Genomic DNA, 18,181 nt, shown 5'->3' with positions numbered 1-18,181 from the left:
ACACGGTGACGCACCATTCGATCGACCGCGCGGCCGCGGTTCACGCGCTTGCACATGATTCCGTGTCATGCTGTGGTACTAACTAATAAAAGCGCTGCCTAAGTCTAATGTTTACGTGTACTAGTACCATTTTCTTTTAAGTTTGACCAACCTTATATTTAAAACTAAAGTAAGCTCCCACACGCGCGCTCATCAATATGCCGCCGCCGCCGTTGCGCATGCCAGCGCCCGCCTGCTCCGGTCAACAATTTCTCACCCATCACCGCCGTGTCGCTGCCATCCCTGTGCCATGAAGTCGAAGGCTCGCCCGCTCACGCCGTCTGCAGTCCCTCCTTGCGATGCCGCCGCGCTGCCAAGCACGCGAGCAGCTGGTGGAGCCGCGTCTATGCACGCAGCATACGAAGAGGAGGACGAGCGTGTGCTCTAGCACGCCGGCGAGGAGGAACTAGAGTTTCATTGTCGTCTCCGCCCGCGTGGAGGAGGCGCGCATGGTGGCTGTCGCGGCGGAAGCCGGTCGCGCGCACGTCGAGCCCGCAAACCGGGTGCGGGCACGAAATCTACCTTTGAGACCTTGAATGCCACGTGGATCCTGCAATTTGAAGGAGCAATTTGGGTCAGTCGACTCATGTGAGTTGTTTGATGCAACATGGATGGCTAGAAGGGCTTCTTCCACCTCTTCTGCCGTCTTCTTCCTTCGCTCTGTCGAACTTCTTTCACAAATCGACTGACCCAAGTTATACTACTAGTACGAACGTATTAAGTACAGTAGGAACACGAAGATACGAGCAGTAGTACCAACTGCAAGAAGAACAGTAGTAAGACATAGTACTAGTACTACTGTACGTACTAAAGAGTTCAAATAACAAGAAAGAACATAAACATAGTTCTGCTGGGGCCTCAGCACAACACACCCTTGAAAATAAACTAATAAGCAACTAGTCCGCTTGACAATGGAGTAGAACCAGCATGAGCGACGGCACTGTCACCTATTTGGAGTCCGAGTCCACGTCCTCGACTTCGTCCTCGTCCCTCTTCCTCTTCCTCTTCGCCGATGCTTCTTTGCTTGAACCGGACACTGAGCTCTGCTTCTTCATCCAACCCTTGTAGATATTTAAACAAAGGTAGGCATCCATTGCTGCGTACAGGATGTGATCTTCATCTAATGTCTTCGACTCCCATGCATGATGAAACTCATGATGAGGTTTCTTCAGTTTAGCGTACGAAGGATCAATCATGGCTGCTGTCAGGGTCAGCATTGAAGGATGAGAGGAGGACACTAGGCTTGCCTTCTGGAGATCGAAGGGCTGGCCTACAACGAGACCTATCCGACGCAGGACGTCACTGTCGTTCTTAAAGCCTACTGTAACGAATTTCACTCTTTTGTCCTTGAGGAAGTTCTTAAAATCCTGGCACTCAACGTCGGCATGGCATATGTGGTAGACCAAGCAAACGTTATGTACGCAAACCTGGATCACGGCGGGCTTCTTCCTCTCTTTGTCCTTTAGATCCTTCTCTCGTCCCAGGACTGTGGTGTACTCAACATCTAGCCCAGCGACCCACTCATCTGTTGAATTGTTGAACCTGCGTAGGAAGCGAGCAAGCCATGCTTTCACCGTCTCAGTTCCACGTGTGTAGATGACGATGAACTGATCGCCGGTGATGGCTCTAACCTGGTACTCAGCGGCGACCATGGAGATTTGGGAGGCCATGGATTTTGGAGGAGGGTTAGGAGAAGTTGAACTGTTGTACCCCGCAAAGAAAACTAGGAGCGAACTAATGTGAAAGGACGGGACGACTGGGAGCGAACTGTTGTAAGGTAGAAGACAGGGACGAGTAGGGCGTGTGAACGGCGTGGGGTTGCTGGCTTGCCCGGTGGATAAATGGCTGCAAGCCCCCAAAGAGTTCTCGAGAACTATGCGGGACCCACTAGATGTCATGTCTACTAGACCCATATCGTAGGCCTGACGGTATAGCTTATGCCTGTTCGCACGCCATGCCGACGTGTGGATGTAACTTCACTTAATTCCGTCAAACGCCGTGCCTCCCACGACCTTCGCCTCCCTCGCGCAGTCGCGCCCTTGGAGACTTCAATCGGCTATAAATGAGCAATTTTTTTGCCTTTTTTTAGACAAGAATTTTTTTGCCTACTCCGCATGCATGATACTCCCTCTTGTCCTTTTTACTCCTGTCAACCGTTTGCAAAGTGTTTGACCAAATTTATACTTTTTTTGAACACCACCTTATATTAATTAACCAGCCACACCAGTACACTCATTCGATACAATATTCCCAAAACACTTAGGCGTGGTGCATTAACTTCTACCTCATTTCTTGTTTCTTGACATATCAACCAATAGGAGACGTGGGTGTGCATGCTTTTAATGACTTGAGACTACCAAACACGACATGCAGTGGTTAGTTCATTGCATGCAATGTTATTAATTAGCAGATAAACATAAAGATCTCTCGTTTTCCCCTCGTCCTTGGCCACAGTGCACAATCTAAGATGACTTGCTCACCTAGACGGAGGGAGTACTGATTATAATGAGTATAAGAACTACATTTTATAATGAGTGTAAAAATATTGATTTGACATTGTGAAAGTTGACACATTATGGAATAGTTTTTGAAGTCTGCAAAAGTACTCAACTAGTGCTGTCATTCTCCACAAAAAAATGTGTTTACCAATGCATGCATGTGAAGGAAATATGCCCTAGAGGCAATAATAAAGTTATTATTTCCTTATAATCATGATAAATGTTTATTATTCATGCTAGAATTGTATTAACCGGAAACATAATACATGTGTGAATACATAGACAAACAAAGTGTCACTAGTATGCCTCTACTTGACTAGCTCGTTAATCAAAGATGGTTATGTTTCCTAACCATGAACAATGAGTTGTTATTTTATTAACGGGATCACATCATTGAGAGAATGATCTGATTGACATGACCCATTCCATTAGCTTAGCACCCGATCATTTAGTATGTTGCTATTGCTTTCTTCATGACTTATACATGTTCCTGTAACTATGAGATTATGCAACTCCCGTTTATCGGAGGAACACTTTGGGTACTACCAAACGTCACAACGTAACTGGGTGATTATTAAGGAGTACTACAGGTGTCTCCAAAGGTACATGTTGGGTTGGCGTATTTCGAGATTAGGTTTTGTCACTCCGATTGTTGAAGAGGTATCTCTGGGCCCTCTCGGTAATGCACATCACTTAAGCCTTGCAAGCATTGCAACTAAATGAGTTAGTTGCGGGATGATGTATTACAGAACGAGTAAAGAGACTTGCCGGTAACAAGATTGAACTAGGTATTGGAATACCGACGATCGAATCTCGGGCAAGTAACATACCGATGACAAAGGGAACAATGTATGTTGTTATGCGATCTGACCGATAAAGATCTTCGTAGAATATGTAGGAGCCAATATGGGCATCCAGGTCCCGCTATTGGTTGTTGACCGGAGACATGTCTCGGTCATGTCTGCATTGTTCTCGAACCCGTAGGGTCCACACGCTTAAGGTTACGATGACTGTTATATTATGAGTTTATGCATTTTGATGTACCGAAGGTTGTTCGGAGTCCCGGATGTGATCACGGACATGACGAGGAGTCTCGAAATGGTCGAGACATAAAGATTGATATATTGGAAGCCTATGTTTGGATACCGGAAGTGTTCCGGGTGAAATCGGGATTTTACCGGAGTACCGGGAGGTTACCGGAACCCCCCGGGAGCTAAATGGGCCATGATGGTCCTTAGTGGAAAAGAGAAGAGGCAGACCTACATGGGCCGCGCGCCCCTCCCCTCCCTTGGTCCGAATAGGACAAGGAGAGGGGGTCGGCCCCTCTCTCTCTTTTCCCCCCTCCGCGAATCCTATTCCAACTAGGATTGGGGGGGTCCTACTCCCAGAGGGAGTAGGACTCTCCTGGCGCGCCCTCCTTGGCCGGCCAGCCTCCCCCCTCTAGTCCTTTATATACGGAGGCAGGAGCACCCCAGAGACACACAAGTTGATCCAGGTGATCTATTCCTTAGCCGTGTGCGGCGCCCCCAGCCACCATAGTACTCGATAATATTGTAGTGGTGCTTAGGCGAATTCCTGCAGCAGTAGTACGTCAAGATCGTCACCACACCATCATGCTGACGAAACTCCTCCCCGACACTTTGCTGGATCGGAGTCCGGGGATCGTCATCGAGCTAAACGTGTGCTAGAACTCGGAGGTGTCGTAGTTTCGGTGCTTGATCGGTCGGATCGTGAAGACGTACGACTACATCAACCAAACGCTTCCGTTGTCGATCTACTAGGTATGTAGATCATACTCCCCCTCTCGTTGCTATGCATCACATGATCTTGCGTGTGCGTAGGAATTTTTTTGAAATTACTACGTTCCCCAACAGCATGAACACTAGTTACTCTAACCCCCCTCTCTTCTTTAATTCTTTGCCACATCAGCATGTTTGCTATTCCCGTGTGCTAAGATACCACCAATATGGCTTGCCTTAATCATCGCATGCAATAATTTAGTGCACCTTGAAATATGAACATGTGTGGGGCGTGTTTGTTTTTAATGACTTGAGACTATACCTAGCCCAGCATGAAAGATAACTTATTATGCACCGTTCCCCATACCTGCAGGAAGCCCGTTCGTCTCCAAATCTTTTCCTATCCATGTGTGGAAATAATATGCCTGCCAAACTCTCATTCTCCCTCCGGCGGTCCCACCACTCCACCCCGTGTGAAAAATCTGCATGCATGACTCTCCTCCCCCGCGCTCGTCCAATCCGTTGTGACCAGCAATATTTCCACCCCTTCGCTGCCCCGTAATTTACTCCAACAAATATGCCCATGTAGTTGTTACTTAACTGCAGGTGCATTCGGTCACTGACATATGGGCCCAACATGGGTCTGGCCCACATGTCAGTGACGCAACTGGACCTGCAGTTAAGTCGGTCCAGCTCAGTCCATATCTTACGTAGGTGTGCCATTGCTCGCTATAAATATTGTGCATCCCACGACATCGCTATCTCCTCCCCCTCACGTTCACGTTCATCGCTATCTCCTCCCCCTTCCTCTCACGTCGACCACCATGGCATCGCCCCTCCCAAGCCCTAGGAGCCCCTCGCAGCACCGTGCGGACGGTCACACGTCGCCGTTCCGTTCCTCGCCGCCACTAGTCGAGTAGGACGCGTCGGTGTTCCGCTCCTCGCCGCTACACGACGCGTCGCCGTTCCATTCCTCGCCGCCACTAGTTGAGGAGGACGTGTCGGTGTTCCGCTCCTCGCCGCGACGCGTCGAGGTAGACGCGTTGGCGTTCCCAGTCTCGCCAGCACGCGCGCCGGAGGACGCGTCGGCTCCCCGCTACGAGGAGAACGCCGCGTCGCCCGCCGAGCCCCCTAGCCTTGAGGAGCTTTGGAAAGAAATGGATGTCGCCTTGTGGGAGGCTTTGCCTCCAGCAAAGCGCACCATAATATAGGTGGAGAAGAAGGCCGAGGAAGAGAAGCGCACCGCGGAACAAGCTGCCTGGGAGGCCTATGTCCCGTCCGAGAGAGTCAGGCAATTGGCTCTTTGGCAGAAGGCTCGTGCGAGGGCCGTGAGGGTGGCAGAGGACGCCCGTGACGACACCTTGAGTGCAGTCGGGACCAAGCGCCTCATCTACGCTTGGCGGTACGTGGGCCGGTTGCATGCTTCCAGCAAGGAGGAGTACCTGTTGGCGCCGGATCACCACACCGATGAGATCGCGCTCGCCCGCCGGCAAGCCGCCAATCAGCACCTCGCAAGTTGCGAGGCTGAGGAAGAGGCGTTGTGTCGGCGCGCTGGGAAACGGCCACGCACCAGGGCACTCGTGGCGCGCCGCAAGCGCTCCTGCGAGCGCCGTGGCTTTTAGGAGGAGTGTAATGTTTGTTTCGTAAGGCTGTCTCATTAGTTTTGGGACACAAATGATAAATCCCGAACGTTCAGGAATTTTTAGCGTCCTTAATATGTAAAAGGGAAAGTTTGGAAACCTTGTGTATTCGTACACATTTTGCAAGTACATGCATATAGCACAAACTTTACTATATACTATCACACTACATGTCTCTCTCGATATATGCTTGCAGACTGTGCTACTCCCTCCGTCCAGGTCAATAAGTCATCTTCGGTTGTGCACCGTGACCAAGAAGGAGGGAAGACTTATACACCTAGACGGAGGGAGTACTACTATTACTTATGTACGTGCAAATGCACGTTTTAACATTACGATGTGGTTTTTGTAAAAGTGGAAAAATAGCACTAGTCAAGCTTGTGAAACGATTCAATGCAAAACAAATGCAAAAATGCTCGTTTGATTGTTTACTTTTAGCTTTCTTCTCTATGGTTATTTCTCTATCGTACTTTGTACGGAGTATCTCACTAGTTGGAAAGGCATGCAAATTCCCAAACCGCTTCCTACACCCTGTATCGAATTTTTTGCCTAACAGGTTGTGCCGTGCAATTTGAATTCCAACTTGAGTACTACTACTAGTAGGAGTACCAGGGGCCAGTTCTTTTAGGCTTCTAGATTAGTAATCCCATAACTACTACCTCCGTCCTGGTTTATTGGTCCCCATTGTAATCTGTGTCAACATTTTGGTCAAAATTTAGCACAAATTACAATGGTGAGGAAAAACCAGTCAAATCTTTGGTCAAAATTTAGCACAAATTACAATGGTGAGGAATAAACCAGGGCATAATAGTAGTTTAGAAGCCCAAATAAATGAGTGAGGCGCCTTATTGTTACTCTCCACTGTGACTAGTCTTGTGGGAAAAGCTGGGGAAGCCGCCAAAAGAACTGGCCCTAGGAGTAGTAGCTAGGGATCGAGTGAGCGAGATGAACCGGAGAAAGTAAATGCAGAGAGATGAAATGCAAATAAGACGGAGGGATGTGATGGTTGGCTGTCCATTTATTTTACCAGGCCACTTATTACTGGGAGTGGTTGGGTTTTGTGATATGACGACTTTACTGCCGCGCCACGAGCGGGGTGAGAGGTGAGACTCCCGTGCAGTGCCGCCCTCTACACATACTACTACTCCCTCCATCCATTTTTACAGGGCCTAACTTGTCAATCTTTTGTACCAAGGCATGTCCACAAAAAGAGGAACTGGTTTTGGGACTAGTATCTGGATCCCGTGTAATCTTGCATGCAGCCTCCTTTGAATGCCTAGCCGCTGGCCTCCCTTCCTTTAATCCCTCGCATGCAAATTACTCTCCTCCCTTTCTACATGCATGCCCAACCATAATTCCTCAAATCATGCATGCCTTGGCTAAAATATAGAGCTCACTCCTCCTTTGAAAATATGGTGGTGCTATCCATGCATGCAAATCAATGCGACGGCCAGAGCATTTTCACGATGAAGGGACCACACACGACTTGCAAGAGAAAATTAAGATGGAGATGCCTTGGTTAGTTCATTTGGATAGGTTTGTTCAGATATTATTTCATCTCTAGAGCTCACAAACATCCAGGTGAAATAGATAAAAAGTATCTTTTGCAAACAAAAGCGTTCAACTGTTCAACCTGCATCCAAAACTTGTGAAGAAATAACTCTTATTGTGCTTTGCAGGAAATGATCTTCAAGAATTAGTTTTTGAGTATCCATTGTTATACATGTTGGCTACAGATGACATGGCACTTTCTTGTAGCCAACAGTTAGCTATACTATTTAAGTATTAACCATGCCCTTATACACCTAGACGGAGGGATTAAATCAGGATGATTTGGGAGGGGGCAGAGGATATGTAAGAAATGGTTCATCATAAGTCTTTCACCAGTACTGTAGTAAAAATTCATACATGGAAGATTCTAGACTAAACCATAAATGAATACACTTTTATTCATGCGCGATACTCCAATAGAGCAAGATCATGCATGGAAGTCTCCACATGCTTAGACAACGGATTACATTGAGCGAAGACTAATGATCAACATTTAACTTGAAAATGCAGATGTCCAGGTGAACCTCCTTGGAGTCCCCGTGCACATTGTTGGAGTCCAAATAACACCATGGGTTTTCCATGTCCACATCGGTGGGAAAGTCCCAGCTCCGCAGAGTCCAAGTATGCTCGGCGTAGCCAGTGTCGCCGCCCACGCGTGTAGGTCTCCTCTTCTCATGCTCATACAAGTGGTAGAAGAGCTCACCTTATAAAGGCCTACTAGCAAAATTCCAACATCGACCAGGCCGTCCATGAAACGGGAGTGGCTGTAGGGGACGTTGCGCCAGTTGAATATATGAGCAAGTTACTACGAGATTTAATCTGAATAAGCACAAAATAAATCATGACGTCTATAACAGAGATGAAACTAATAATGTGGACTAGCATAGTAGTAGGATACAGAGTAGAAACATGAACTCTACCACGATTTCGAACAGGAAGGACAGAAACACATACGATGCAACGGGAGCAGCACCGTTGGCGTTGAGGTTGTCGCCCATGTCCAAACACCACGTAGACATGGTCTTTGAGCGCGTTTCATAGTCGTTCCGAGCTCGGGCATTGAAGTTTGTCACTATTTTAGATTAGAATATACTACTCCTCCGGTGCTAGTAGTAGAGCAGAGTCCTACTCTACTCAAGCAAGTTAGGGCATAGCACTGCAGGGAGTACCAGTACTGTGATCACTCAAGCAAGTTGTCTGGCATCGACATGACCCTACGCTGCTGGTATGTGTCTCGTAAGTCAAGCGGCGTGCTGTAGTCATCATCACCTATCCACTTCCTGCAGCACATATTCTCTTCTCCATCTTTGTCCGCACATAATCTCGTCCAATGTTCTATCCCCGCTAAGGCGCCTCCCCCCTCGTCCGAAACCCAAGAACTAACAATGGCAGAACCGAGCAACGTCCGCCGAAAGAGTGGCTGGAATTCGCTCCCCACAGAGGTAATAAGGCTCATTGTTTCGCGTGCAGACAATCTCAGTACCATGCCGCTCGCCGCGTGCTCGTCGAGGCTGTACCATTTACTCAAAGCCCTCAGGCCGGAGCTTTTTAAGCTAGCTCCTTGCTTGCTGATGCCGCCTGATCTTCAGAAACGGCGTGTCACGCAGCATAACGACCGTAGGGTGGCGAGCATCAACCCCCTTGACTGTGATCCGATGCCCGTCAGCCTCAACTATATTAACGGTATGTGCTGGGTCGGCATGAACACGTCTTGGATGGTGCTCGTTGACGGTCGCGACAGCTGGATGCTCGTGGAGGTCTACACCCGGCGATTGATCCCCCTTCCTTCGATTAACACCGCACTGCTTTGGCACCGCGGCCCAGAATACTCGGAATCTCACAGTAGCCAACATGATACCAAGTTTGATTTGCTCAAGGTTGTAATCTGCCAAGTGCCCACAAGATCTGTGAATTATGAAGACTTCAGGCTAATTGCGTTCTTCAACCGTGGTCTCGCCTATCTGACAGGTCACTGTGGTAAGTGGATAAATCTGCACGTCCATCGCAGGATCATACATCCTCCATGGTTCTCTGATGCAATTGAACACATGGGCTTCATTTACGCCGTCGACTCCTTCTATGGTTGGACGTATTGCTGGCCTACTCCAGTCATCGCTACAAATGGCTGTTACAGCAGTATGTTACTTTCCTATGATATCATGATGGCTTGCTTATATTACTGTTAACATTTGCTAAAAAAATATGCATGCTCATAACATGCTGTTCTTAAGATTAACTAAACCAAGAGCCCTTTTTTATTTGACTCCAACTTGATATGATGTTGTAGGCCGCCTGGTGTCCCTACCCTTCCTAATCCTAGAACCATTCAAAGAAAAGCGGCATGGCAGTTGCAGGTGGTTCCTGGCTCGGTCAGACGATGGTGAAAGATTGATGATCGTTCGCACGTACTGGACGTGTTGTTTAGCGGAATACAATCACAGTCACTACAAGGTCTTTGAGCAGGACCCCAGCTTCTCTGGGCCTTCAGGAATTTTTGACTGGAGGCTGGTAGGTAGCCTTGGTACGTGCTCTCTGTTTGTCGGACTGAATTATCCGATTAACCAGGAGATAACCGACGGTAAGGATCATGATGGCAGCGCGGTTTCGTTCATCAAGCAAAACTATGTGTACACAGCGTACCATGCGTCTCTGCATGCACCATACCCTGATATGTGCCGCCACGCTCTACAGCCCAAAGTAGGAGAGAGGGTCGCAAGTATCAGACTTCGACCTGCTGGCTGGAGTTTCCCCCGTCAGGCACCCATCTGGTTCAAGCCGTCAGCCAATCTCCACAGCTGAATAAATAGTAACGTCTAACTGAGCCAGTTAGTTCGATGCATACACTTGGTGTAGTAGGAACTTTATTTAGTTTGATGCATACACTTGTTCTTTTTTGGTAGCCTTTTGTAATGACGGCTGATGTTTGGTTTGGAAGAGAGAGCTGCGTCTTCACTCTTCTGGCCTGCTTACTGCTTCTGTTGCACCCCCAGCCCTGGTTGCTGCTGCTGCTGTTTTCAATGTACACTCAGTAGTATATTCCGTCTGTTGGTTGAATAAATGTGTTGTTAGAACGACAAACACAATGTTTTGGTAGTCGTTGCACGGTTCGATCCTCTAGTGCCCTGTACCGTACATAGCGCATACTATTTATCGTACGGAACACATTTTTTTGAAACTTGGAACACATTTTCCACTTGTTGATAACATGCAGCCCACTGATGAAGGCCCAATAGAGAAGCCCATAATTAACTGGAAGGGAGGCTCTCACATGAATCCGGCCCAGGTACATGCTCATGGTCCCCTAAACATAAATAAGTAAATAAATAAATAAAGCTAAATGCTCATGCACCAGTTCCTTGGGAAAATAGCTAGCCCAGTATTTCTTTTTGAAGAATACCCAAGCTAGGCCTATTTGTTTTCTCCGAATTACTGGGCTGCAAATGTTTTAAGATGAGGAGGGATGCATTCCATCCTGGCTTAAGAGTATGGTCAATGTCTGTTAAAAGTAATATCAAAAGGGGTTGAAAATTCCAAAAAATTTATAGCAAATGGGATATAAGTTTCTTTTTTTGTTTTTGTTCTTCACTGATATCTTATACGTATTTCATTGGATTTAACATGACATAGTACTAATTTATTTTTAAATTTGTTTTACTATGGCTATTAATTTTTGGATTAAGAATATTTCGTTCCCTAGCAAAAAATTGCGAATTTTCAAAATTTCCCACATATTTAGTTAATTTTTTGACCCTGGTACTAACCAGAAAATGGCCAGCAATTCTAAAAATGGAAAACGGGCTGCAATAAATTCCATATGAATTAGAAAATGAGTAAAAAATATAAAAATAATAGCAAATGGGCTGGACACGCCACGGATTTCGAGGCTGACTTGTTTACGAAAGGCTTTGTCAGTGAACACACGATTCTAGCAACAGTTAGTGTTGGATGTCCATCCAACGGCCGACGTGCTTCTTTAATCTCTGATCTTCCTGCTCCAGCCGCCTAAACTAGCGCTGACGGGACTGCCTGCTTCCTCCTCTTGTGGCCCGCTGTGATGCCGCGTAGGCTTCCCCGGCCCACCCTACTCCCTCCGCTGGCCTGGCCGCACGCAATCAACTGCCTCCTTATTACACGAAAAAAAAATGATTCCTCCCACTGACATCTGGGGCACACCAGTTGGGAGGCTAACCTGTGGGCCTACTAAGTTGACGCGTACGCGGGGCTTGTCAACTTAGTCAACAAACGATTCTAGCAGCAGTAACCGTTGGATTTGAATCGAATGGTCCTGTTGCTTCTTCAATCACTGCTCTTCTTGCACCAACCGCCCAAACCAGTGCCAGGGAGACCGCCTGCTCCTGCCTCCAGTGGCCGGCTATGCTGCCGATGAGGCCTCATCGCCCCCTACTACTCCCACCGCTAGTCAGGCCCTGCGGTGACGGCAGCCTCACACCGCAGCCGAACCAGTGAACCCTCGTACTCCTCTTCGCGTGGGCATCCACTGTCGTGTCTTCCCCCGACTCCGCGTTGTCCCCTTCCTAGGCCTCGTCGTCGTCCACCTCCTTGGTGCTCTCGGCGCGGCGTGGTCAACATGGTCAATGACATTCCATCAGAAGAGTATTGTACGTGGAGAGGCTGACAGCTGGGTCCACGGCCACAGCCCAGTTTTTTTGTGATTTGCCAAGTAAGTCGCTTTGTCAGGCCTGTTGGGCTGCAAATCTTTCAAGACGAGGAGGAGAGCTTTCATTCGGCTGGCCGAGAAAATGGCCCATCAGTAATGAGAAATGGGTTATACATTTTTTAAACACATCAAACCGACAATTAGTTTCAAATATCTTTTTTTCATTTCGAGATTTGAAATTACATTAATTTTTATGCATGGAGAATTTGTTGGATTTTATATTGATATACATTTATTTTTCAAATCAGTTTGAATGTGAGTCGAAATTTCGGGATTAAAAACAGTTCGGACCGCACCGAAATATGCAAATTTTCGTATAATTTTTTAACGGTGGCCACAATATGGGCTGTAATGCTAACAAAAAGAATATGGGCTCCAAAAAAACCTTAATAATTAGCAAATGGGCTGTAAATTATTAGAAATAATGGTAGATGGGCTGTATGCTATTTCCCACAGATTTGAGGCTTTCCTAAAAAAAGGTTGACGCACAAGCAGTGACTGTTGGATGGCCATCCAACGGCCGTTGTGCTTCTTCAATCTCTACTCATCCTGCTCCAGCCGCTCAAATTGGCACCGGCGGGACTGCCTGCTCCCTCCTCAACGCGGCCGGCTCTGTTGCCGTGCAGGCCTCACCGCCCCACTGTACTTCCATCGCTTGCCTAGCCATCCCTCTACTCACCCACACCTGTTGTTATTCTCCGGCGACGGCGAGGCCTTGTACAGTCGAAACGTTCCCCCCGCTGTCAACTCGGACCCACCGGAAGTGCCTCCTTATTACGCACAAAAAATGAACACTCCCCCGGCTAGCTGGGACCCACCTTGGTGGGAGGCTGACTTGTGGGCCTACTAAGTTGACGGGGACGAAGGGCTTTGTCAAATTAGTCAATATGAACGATTCTAGCTCCAGTGACCGTACGATGTCCATCCAACGGCCGTAGTGCTTCTTCAACCTCTAGTCTTCTTGCTCTAGCTGCCCAAAGCAGCGCCGGTCGTGCCGCCTGCGCCTGCCTCCCGTGGCCGGCTGTGCTGCCGCGGAGGCCTCACCGCCCCCTACTATTCCCACCGCTGGCAAGGCCCTGCGGCGACGGCAGCCTCACACCGCAGCCGAACGAGTGAACCCTCATACTCCTCTCCGCGTGGGCATCCACTGCCGCGTCTTCACCGGCTCCTTGTCGTCCCCTTCCTAGGCCTCGCCGTCGTCCACCGCCCTGGTGCTCTCGACGCGGCGTGGTCAACATGGTCAAGGAACGACTTCCATCGGACGTGGACTGTATGTGGAGAGGCTGACAGCTGGGTCCACGGCGGTAGCAAGGAAGTGCCTCCTTATTATGCGGAAAATAATGATTCCTCCACCTGACAGCAGGGACCCACCGGACGGGCCACCGTATTTCGTGAAAAAAACGTTTCCCCCCTGAGTGCTGGAACCCACCAGCTACACCTTCGCACGCAAGGAAGTGCGTCCGAGCAAAAAAAAACAATTCGCCCCCCTGACTGCTGGGACCCACCAGCTACATCTTCGCAAGCAAGGAAGTGCCTGACAGTCGGGACCCACCTGGTCGAAGCGTACGTAGTGTTGTCATTCTGGTCGCGAACGTGTACGTACATATATACTGGTGGATGTAGAGGCGCGCACGTGTCGTAGTAGAGGCGGCCAGGGTGCAAGAAAGAAAATATGGCCACGTATGTGTACATACGGGCGGGGTCTCGAACGCCTACTCGCGCATACGTACGGCGAGGGCTCGTGTACATGGCTGGGTCGGAACGGAGAAACAGCGTCGTCGTCGTGTTCATGGGTCGAAACGGAATGCGTGGTCGTGTTCATCGGGAGGGCTTGGACGGAAGAGGCGATGGAAACGAGGCCTGGCGTATCGCAAAACAGAGGAAACGGACCTCCTACGGTCGAAACGGAGGTCCTGTTGATCGGGAGGGGTGTGGCGTACCGCAAAACGGAGGAAATGGACCTCCTACGGTCGAAACGGGGGTCCTGTTGATCGGGAGGGGTGTGGCGTACCGCAAAACGGAGGAAACAGACTTGTGTTGGAGCGCTACGGTTGAAACGGGGGTCCTGTTCATCGGGAGGGGTGTGGCGTACCGCAAAACGGGACTCCACGGGATACTGTTCATCTCCACCATCGACCCCCTCCAGCCTCCACGAGCTACTGTTCATCCACCGTCGACCTCCTCCAGCCTCCATGGGCTCCTGTTTATCCAGCCTCCACCGCGCGCTACTCCACCGGCTACTGTTCAACCACCCCTCCACTGTCTACTGTTCATCCAGCCCTCCACACCACGGGGTCCTGTTCAACCACCCCTCCACGGGCACCCCTCCACTGTCTACTATTCATCCTGCCCTCCACACCACGGGGTCCTGTTCATCCACCCCTCCACCGTCTACTGTTCATCCAGCCCTCCACCACACCACGGGGTCATGTTCATCCAGAGGCAATGCCACCGCTCACTGTTCATCCACCCCCCCCCCGCCGCAACACTCACTGCTCATCCCATCGACCGGCTTCAGTTAGCAGCAGTAGCCAAGGAATCGCTCGATCGGGTTCAGTTAATAGCCATCGATCGATCGCTCGGGTTCAGTAACGCGTAGCCTGTAGTGCAATCGCTCGGGTTCAGTTAGAGCCCAACGCCTCGCTCAGGTTCAGTTAGAGCCAACGACTCGCACACACGCGTGTACGTGTACGAGAGAAACGCGCATCGCTCGGCCCCCGACCTCCCACCGTAACCGGGAGCTCCCTGAAATTTTCCTCCCCCTCGCTTCTACCACGGTTGTTTCCGTCATGGACGGCCCAAAGAATGTCATGCAGCTGCGTCTCCGGCCCGCCTAGGATGAAAAGCCCATTTTCTGTCATGTTTTTTTGTCATAGAAGTAGGAGCCCACCACATCTATGATGATACCGGGTTTTGTCACAATTATCGTCATAGAAGTGTCATATGTATGACAGAAAAAAATTTCATTCGGCCCAAAATGTCACGGATGTGTCTTTTTTTTGTAGTGAAGCAACTCTCTCATGCAGTTCCTATGCACATTCACATCAAATTCCAGTATGACAGCAACACAAAAATTGTCCCAGGTGCCATAATGATCTCTCGGTTTATAAGGCTGAAACCAGTGTGCTGCATTACCAATCAGATGCAGAGATGCAGACATCAACTTAAAGGACTCCGGGATCTGATATAACTGGAAATATGCTTCACAATTATCCAACCAAATACGGACTCCCTCTCCCTCGAATTTTGGAAACTCCATTTTTGGCATCCAAGTCCGCTTGTTTTGATGTTCCTCCAAGGGATGTGGGGAATTTGGTACCTGTTGCTGATGAGATGCGCGGTCCCTCGGAGGAAGTAACGATGGAGGAGGAGGTGGTTGTGGTTGCGCATGCATCGAAAACGGTCGCCCGCCGCTCTGACTCATAGTCGGAGATGCGGCCAAACATCCCGGTTCCGCCAACCTGTTCAAATCAGCCTCCCATGCATTGCTTGACTGCTTCAGATGACGAGCCACTTGTACTTGTTCCTGATGAATCTCCCCAATCAAACTCACCGACAGATTCACCTTGCTCTGCACTTGATCTAGGCGCTACACTTGTTCCTCGAATTTCGCATCCAATCCATCAAGCCTGGCCTAGATTGCCTCGATCCCATCCACCTTGGCCTGCAGGAGCCGCAGCGCCTCGAACTCCTTCATCACGCGCTCCTCAAACGTTCCCATCTCGTCTCGCAGGTACCTTGTCTGAGCACTCGGCTTGAACGGCGCCGTTGCCGCCTGCTCTGAATCGATCCGAACGCTGATATCGGATTTACAGCCGATCGCCGCAGCAATCAGCCCACCAACCATTCGATGTTACCGGATCGTTCTCGAGGATTTAGGCGCAGCGGGGACTGACGAAGCTCTGAATACCAATTGTCATATCCTTGCCAGAGGCAAACCTTGGATTTGGGATTTTGGTACAAGATCTGAAGTTCCAGAGAAAGAGTGTCGTGGGGAGGAAGAAGATACAGCTGGATACAGAGAAGGATGAAAAGGGGATCAACTCCACGATACCTACCACTCTCTACTGGGCATGTTATATAGTCGTGCCTACAAGCCCACTGGGATCACACTCGCACATGGCCCAATGTCTGGTTTGAATCTTCAGTCATCGTTCCGCCACCCGATTGTGCCTCCTTCCCTCGAAGACGTACTTCCGTCAGTGCTGGTGCAACCTTCAACATAGTAGTACTGACAGATCCTTGTTGTTTCCTACTCCCTGCGCCTTCCTTCTCGCCGGAGCCAAGCAACTGGTGCCACCCTGCAATCCCCGTTGCTGCCTCATCTTCTCGTTCTCAAAGGCGTTGACCGAGCGGTCCCCAACCTCCATCTCGTCGCCCATGCCGCCGCCTTGCTCCGCCCTCGCCGGTGAACAGCACCAGCAGGTCGTCCTCGCCGTCCCTGCTCTCCTGCACCAAACCAAGCTGCCACCGATGCCTCTGCTTCCGCCTCTACATCGGGCAGTGCTCGACCCGGCCACGTCAGTTGACCGCGCGCGTGTGCCCATCCGCGTCAAAGCCTCGCAGCGACCGGCCCAGGTGCTTCCTCCCCAGCCAGCCTCCTTCACCAACGGGACGAAGCCCATGGTGAGCAGTCGCCCAGACCCTATGCACTGTTGGGCTGGCCTTTGTTTTGACCCATTCCTGTTTTTTTCCAGTTATGCGAATTTGTCTATTTTCCAGAGGAGAGCAGTTTTGCAGAAAACCCCCTGCTGTTCATGCATATAATAACTCTCAAACCGTGCATCCAAATTAAACAAACCTTATATGAAAGATGACTAGAATTTCATCTAGTTTCATAATTTGCAACTTTCATCCATGTTAAAAATGTTTAAAATGGTGTTTGCTTATATTTTGCCTATTGCCATGCTAAAATGCTTTATTTCATAACTTAATAACCATAGCTCCAAACTTAACAAACTTTATATGTAAATGGGGTAGAAAAATGCCTAGTTTAACATGGTGCATTCATCTTGCATGTTTAACAACTCTAAAATATGGTTTAGGACAGAACAGTACCAAATCTAATATATGCTCATGAGGTTCTTCCGGACTTGTTGCTTGTTGTTCCGGCCTCATTTAAACTTGCATAGATAGGTATTTTTCTTTTGCTTCAACCCTTGCCATGTTAAGAACATTTAATATTGTTGGGTACATAAACGAGAGAGAACTAAATAACTTGAATGTGGTGTTTCGTCAACATGCAACTCGTTGCGTATTAAGCTCCACTAAATTTGTAGTATTGTTTGTGCACTTTGCCAAGCCATGCCTCATTAAACCGGACATGCATCATACTTGGTTGTGCATCATCCCATGTTCATGTGTTGGTTGTTTACTATGTTGTTTGCTTCTTTCCGGTGTTGCCTCTTCGGGTTAGTTCCGATAACGTCGTGTTTGTGAGGATCCGTTCGACTGCATCTGTTTGTCTTCTTCATGGACTCATTCTTCTTCCTTGCGGGATCTCAGGCAAGATGACCATACCCTCGAAATCACTTCTATCTTTGCTTGCTAGTTGCTCGCTCTATTGCTATGCCGTGATACCTACCACTTGCTATATCATGCCTCCCATATTGCCAAGTCAAGCCTCTAACCCACCTTGCCTAGCAACCTGTTGTTTGGCTATGTTACCGCTTTCCTCAGCCCCTCTTATAGCATTGCTAGTTGCAGGTGAAGATTAAGTTTGTTCCATGTTGGAACATGGATATGTTGGGATATCACAATATCTCTTATTTAATTAATGCATCTATATACTTGGTAAAGGGTGGAAGGCTCGGCCTTATGCCTGGTGTTTTGTTCCACTCTTTCCGCCCTAGTTTCCGCCATACCGGTGTTATGTTCCTTGATTTTGCATTCCTTACACGGTTGGGTGTTATGGGGACCCCTTGACAGTTCGCTTTGAATAAAACTCCTCCAGCAAGGCCCAACCTAGGTTTTACCATTTGCCTCACCACCACCTACTTTTCTCTTGGGAGTCGCGCTCCCAAGGATCATCTTTAT

Source organism: Triticum aestivum, chromosome 4A, assembly GCF_018294505.1.
Source record: "Triticum aestivum cultivar Chinese Spring chromosome 4A, IWGSC CS RefSeq v2.1, whole genome shotgun sequence".
NCBI lineage: Eukaryota > Viridiplantae > Streptophyta > Magnoliopsida > Poales > Poaceae > Triticum > Triticum aestivum.
Note: the sequence above shows the minus strand (reverse complement) of the source record.